Source organism: Antechinus flavipes, chromosome 2, assembly GCF_016432865.1.
Source record: "Antechinus flavipes isolate AdamAnt ecotype Samford, QLD, Australia chromosome 2, AdamAnt_v2, whole genome shotgun sequence".
NCBI lineage: Eukaryota > Metazoa > Chordata > Mammalia > Dasyuromorphia > Dasyuridae > Antechinus > Antechinus flavipes.
The window spans coordinates 458046967-458053720 of NC_067399.1; the positions used below are offsets into that span (position 1 = coordinate 458046967).

General features: G+C 36.7%; 1 pseudogene; it reads right to left on the reverse strand.

Annotated features, from left to right (window-relative positions):
* Window positions 1-4407: 4407 nt before the first annotated feature.
* On the reverse strand, window positions 4408-5363 carry LOC127546779 (glyceraldehyde-3-phosphate dehydrogenase-like; annotated as a pseudogene).
* Between the last annotated feature and the right edge of the window lie 1391 nt (window positions 5364-6754).

Below are 6754 nucleotides of genomic sequence, written 5' to 3' on the forward strand. Positions count from 1 at the left end.
GTGAATGAGTATTAGAGATGAAACAGGTAAGGTTACTGTCTCATAAACTTCTTTCAAAAGGTCAGGAAAATGCCAGGGGTCCAGGATTTGAAATCCATGACTGAGACTATAAACAACCAAGCTCAGGGAGGAGCAACTAGAGGGAACTTCCATGGCAGGGATGTAAATACTTTATAGCGTTACTTTAGGTTTGAGGCTACTATCCTCAGAGAACAATCTTGTAGAGCTAGAAGTCCACCTCTTGTTTTTGTGTAGGCTGAATTAAGAATTAGTTTCACATTTTGAAATATAATTAAACTTTATTTTAAAATGTAAAAAAAATCCTTAGCTCCCTGAATATATAAAACCAGGAAAGGCTAGATTTGGCCTTTGTTCTGTAGTTTCCTGAATACTAATCTAGACCTATACTTTACAGAACAAGTAAGAAAACTGAAGCCCTCAGGAGGACTAGGGCTTGCCCAAAGTAACATTAAGAGTTGTTATCTGAGTTTCCTGATTTCTGGTCCAGTTTAATATAGTAGTCTTTCCAATATATCATGTTGCCTATCAGTCCATTCCATATTCTTTTACATTCTTCCATTTGCAATCACAAGATCATAAATCAAGGGCTGGAGGTAATCTTAAAAATCATTTAGTATAATTTTCTCATTTTGTAAATGAGCAAACTGAGGCTTGGAGGGGTTAAATAACTCATTCAAGGCCACAGGAATAATAATCAACAAAGTCAAGTCAAATTCAGCACTCAACCTGCTGTAATTCAATTTGATTAAACCAACATCAGCTAAACATTGACTGTAAATAGTGTGGAAGCTTTGATGGCTGAAAAATTTATCTTCTGTTCACTAACCTACAAGTGCTGATGCTCTCCATTTTTGATTAGGTTGATCCTTGGACAAAAAGTAATCTGTCCCAGGGAGTATGCTCAGAACTATTTTGAATTTGTCAGAACTTTCCAGAAGTTGTAGCTATTGACAGAGAACCTAAGGCATTGGGATTCACATTGGCTTCACCTAGTGAGATCAATGCTGAAGTGAATCATGAAACACCATGATTTCCAAAGAAGCAATATTGTAGGTAAGTCAAAGGGCATAAGAAAGCTCCTTAGGGATAATGATTGAATTCAGTGTATTCACATTAGTGATTTATATGAAAAAAAAAGTGATATAAAAGATATCAACAAGGAAATGCATTATCAGAAAAGAGGGAATGCTCCAACAGGAGTGGATTTTTTGCACTTCATGAAATATTAAAAGAAACATCCTGAGAGCCAGGTTGACTTGGTAAATTTTGCCTGAAGGACTTGTGAGAAGATATGAGGTGGGGAAGGGAGAAGGCATGATTGAGTTGTTATCCGAGGTGATGGAGAGAGGTACCAGAGTTAAACATGAACCCAATGTATTATTAAAAATATCCAAGTACACTATTCTAAGGAACTTTGGGAAATAAAACGTTTAGCAAGCCAAATCTCTGGCTTTATAGAGCTTATGGTGTAATGCTCCTATTTACTTACTTGGTGACTTCAGTCATGTCATATAATCACTCTGTTCCTTTGTTTCTTCCAGTGTAAAATAAGGTGATCTCTAAAATCCCTTACAACTCTAAATCTCTAAGTTCTATTAAGTTATTACATATAAGCAAGTCTGGATTCACTAGCTACATTGGAAATAGGCCCTGTTTTCTGCGTCTCTCATATATTCCACCATAGAGAATTGAGTTGGGCACAGAAAAATCAGGCCTTAATTTATACAGTGACTTTAGCTGCATTTGATTCTCCTTACTGAAGCAAGAATTCCAGAAGAAAGAATATAGTTTGTCTTTCTAATAAGGACAACCCTTCTTCATCTTCAGAAAAGTCAATGAACAGTTAGTCAACAAGTCTTTGTGAAGCATTTATTAAATGTCAAGTATACTGCACATAAAGCCAAATAAGAGGCAATTATTCAATTGTGTCTGATTCAACTCTAACAGCACTTATTGAATGCCTGGTATATATATGATGAAATGGGAATTAGGAAAGTAAGAAGAACTGGGTTAGAGCAAGAAGGTGCTTACACTATCCTTACAGACAATATCATTTACTGGGGATTTTTAAGAAAAGAACTAATTCCCAGTTATTCTCAGTTTTTTAGAGAATCATGATGGGGAGATAGTAGTGAGAGAAAATGAACTACATTATGCTTGAAAGTCATGCCAACTTTGTTGCCTCTGTTTCTTTTCTTTGTCTCATAATATTTCCATAATTTTGCACCTGGTACTTTCCTTGCCTCCTATCACTATACACTCATACTTCCTAAACTCTCTTGTAAACTTCTCAAAGCTCTCTCCCCTTGTCATGATGCTTTTGAATTAGGAAGTCTCTGGAAATTGTAAATCTTTGTATGTTACTATGCTTTCTATCTCATTACCAGAAAGAGAACTAAAAAGTTTTGCTCACTTGAAAAATTATCTTGCATGATCTCCTGGTAAAAATTTCTTAGTTAACAAGAATATTTTTTCAATCCTTATGAAAGCAAAGACAGTCCTTAAAAGAGTGGCATTTGTGGCATCTACTAGCTATCTATTGGGCAACTCAGAGCTTGATGCCCTAAAAACACAAGAGTGACATTTGGATTTAGGATATTGGGGTCAAATCCTGCTTCTACTACTTATTACCCAACTACTCTTGAGCAAGTCAGTTCACTTCTTGAACTCCAGATTTTCTAACCTGTCAAGTGATCTCTAGGTGATGTCTAATGCCCATTGTACATCAAAAAAATCAGTAGCAGCATTACACGTGAATCCTGAGGTGAACTATCTTCTTTTTTGTCCAGCTAAGAGGATCTAGTAAATAAAAGCTGAGGAGCTTTGTTGAAAAGTAAGCAGCAATCAATTCACAAATATTTACTGAGGATATATTCTCTGTCTGGCTTTATGCTAGTTTTCAAGATCCTTGCCCTTGTTGAGATTATAATTTAGGTGGGGGGAAAGCACATATGATGAGATAGTAAACAAAGAAAGCAGAGTAATTCATTTATTTAGTCAATATTTTTAAGTGCTGGCTTTGTTCCAGGCAATGTTAAAAGCTAGAAAATATTAAATTTTAATTCTCAGCTATTCCCTTGATTATTTTTGTGGTTTTGTACAAATCACTGACATTTGGGGGTTAAATTTTCCCTCCCATAGAAGAGAGGGTGGTTCTTCTTTGATTGTGATGGTTCATTGCAATTATAATAATCTATCTGTCTTGAGCTGATCTGTCTTCAGCTACAATAGGGAGAATAGCTCCAAATTGGCAGCAGGACTTGAACTGGTATTTGGAGTTGGAGAGGATTTTGATGAGAGAAGACAAGTACTGTATTGTTGGCTTGGGAGAAAAAAAGTGGAAGCAAAGGGATAAAGACAGAAGTGTCAAAAGTGTGTTTGGGGGCAGTGAGGAAATCAATCTATATGAAACAGAACAAAACTAGATATTGAAAGAAACTCTACTTAAAATGGGGTGTTCCTAAATCTCTAGAGTCACATAATATTGAGTTCCTTTCTTTGGAGGCAGAATGGTGGTGACAACTATTGAGTGAGAAACAATTTCATAACAATCTTAAATGCTGAGTATTTTAATTGAAAGGCAAACTGCAGAGGATTATTGTCAAGTAGTCAAGCAAATCTCTACTGGAACTTCTACTTGATTGGAGACCAATCAAAATGGTTCTTCTACCTTTCCATTCCCCCAAATCAACAGAAAGCCAATTAGAGGTACCTCCACACTGGAGTGCAGGAACCAGAGGACATCAGACATTAGGGCTACACCTTCAAGCATATAGTTCTGATGCTCATGTTGTTAAGGCTTAGTCCTATCTAGTGCAAATAGGTTAACAAATATTTATTGAGTACTTATTTTGCAACCATTATTATGGTAGGCATTATGTTTATGGCTCTATATATTTCTCTTTGAAGGGTTCAAAATGATAATTGTTAATTCATTTTGAATACTCTTTTCCTAATGGCTCTTAAAGAAAAGATTAGGGCCTTCTCAGAGTTACCAAAATGGAGCTCATGATACCATTCATTCTAAATGATAGGTCAGAGAATGAGGCAAGTTCTTTTCTTGCCTCTGTTACCCAGGCAAAATCATAATTAGGGATTCTGACATGGGACAATAATTAGAAGGATTGTCAAGGATAGTGAATTTGAGAGGATGACTTTGGGAGAGATTTTTTTATATTAAATATGATGATTTTATTGATGGTACATAATATAAAACTTTATGCCTCTCTCCTTATTACCGGGGTGCTTTGGGGCAAGAGTGAGAACAAGGTATAAAATCCTATATTGAGGGATATAGGTTAGGGATATCAGCTCTTCAATGGTGGTGTTCCTTTTTTGGCTCGAAATGAAGATCCATGACCTTTCACTTTATTCCATGGAGATCATTTAGATCATGAATTCAGTTGCACAGTTGCTATAATAGTACTCATTGTCAAGAAATGAGCTTGACAAAATGGTCACTGAAGGCAATACAAGCATCAGCATTAAAGGTAGAAGAATATGCCACTTTAATAATGGCAGGATGCAATCTGTTTCTCTGTGTAGCCCAAGATGCTACTCAAGATTCTCTCTAATATTTGCTTCACCATTTTCTTGATATCATAATGTTTGGTGGATTTTTTCAGGTGGTAGGTCAGATACCCAATGGACACACTGGGAATAGGAACACAGAAGACCCTACCATTCAGCTCAGGTACGACTTAGCCTATAGCCTTAGTAGCACCAGTGGAAGCAGGGGTAATAATTTGATAGCATTATGTCCATTATGTTACAGCTTGACAGAGGGACAATCTACTCTTTATTAAGTAGCAGTAATGGCATGGGGTGTGATCATGAATCCTACCACAATGTCAGAGTTGTCATGAATAATCTTAACTAAGGGGGCCAAGCAGTCTGTATTACAGGAAGTATTACTGACCCTTTTAAAGGAATTTTTGTAGGGTTTACTCCCATTATAAATGTTGGGGCATCAGCAGAAAGGCAGAGATAATGACTCACTTGGCTCCAAGCTTCAAGTGAGCACCAGACTTTTTTGTGGTAGCAAAGAATCACTAGACTCTAAACATACTCAGCTCCAGGTTCTCTCCTTTTAATACAGATAGGATTCTACTTCTGAGAAATGGTAAATGGCTTTTCAGTTGATCACCAACTTTCCATTTTCAGCCTTTATAAAGCCCTCAAAATTTGTAATGGGTGGAATAATATTAAAAACATATAAGCCATGTAGTTAAGGTCAATGAAGGGGTCCTGATGGCCACAATGTCTACTCTGCCTGAGTTGAATGCAGCCCGGGTCACCAGGTACCCATTACAGCCAAATCCTTTGATTCCAACATCGACCATATTATCTGAGGCATGCAGTTGTAGCATCTGATGCTGGCCCTGAGCTTGGGAGAAGAGATGACAGCCTTAGGGAATATTTTGTCTAGTAGTCAGCACCCAGTCATATCAATATTGTTTCATTTTTTGAGTTGAAGGAAAATTACATGCTAATTATATGTATATAAATATCTTCCATTAACTAGCATTTTCAAGGACTTATTTCTATTCCAATTTGCCCTTTCTCTGAATCATTGGGTTACTTTTTTGTCCTTATCATATATCATTTGAAATATTTTATCCATATCTGGGCTTTCTGAATTAAGAAGGACAATGAGGAGCTGGACAGTGTCCAGGGCAGGATAACCAAAATGGCAAACGACACTGAGTCTATGTCATAGAAGTAGAAGTAGAAGAAACTGAGTGTTTTCATAATGTGGGGGAGGGAAATGATTCATAGGGAAATATGATAATCGTCATCAAGCATATGAAGGGCTGTCATTTGAAGAAGGGATTAGACTTAATCAGTATAGACCCAAAAGTCTGAACTAGGAGCAATGAGTAGAAATTGTAAAGAAAGAAAAATTTAGACTCTATTTCAGGAACAACTTCTTGACTATTAGAACTATCCAAAATGGAGAAATGATGCTCTGTCCTCCACCTCTTTGGAGGTCTTCCAGTAAAGGCTGGATGACCACTTGTGAGATGTGTTATAATTGGGAATTTCTTTCATATTTCTCTTTGAAGGGTTCAAAATGATAACTGTTAGTTCATTTGAATACTCTTTTCTTAATGACTATTAAAATTAGGGATTTTCACTTTAATCCATGGAGTTGGCCAAAATGGAGCTATGATACCATTTATCATAAATGATAGGCCAAGGAAAAAGGCACACTTTGCTCCTGCCTCTTACTCAGGAAGAATGATAACTAGGAATTGTGACAAATTTGATAATAATCAGAGGGATAGTTGAAGATAGTGAATTTAGGAGGTTGAGAGGGAATATTTTTTGTCTTTTCTATCTTGAATTCTGTGATACCTTCTTGCTAGTAGTTCTCAGAACAGAGAGATCAGGGTCATCCAAATGAGTTCAATCCTTTAGCTTATGGATGAGGAAATTAAGGCTAAGAAATCTTCAGTAGGAAATGGCAAAGTCAGGATCTGAACCCAGGTTCTCTTACTCCAAATCCACTATACCAGAGTGCCAGGCTTCAAGGGGGCACTGATTCCATTTGTATCTTCTGACAGTCCTCAAGCTCAAAAACAATAGAATACCTTCCCCCCCCCCAGCCCCCTACGCCCCAGGTCTCTTATGTATGGTGTAATATGGTAAAAAACAAAAACAAACAAAACAACAACAACAACAACAACCAAAAACCCCATATTACTGAGAACAGAAAAATTTAATTCTAGCC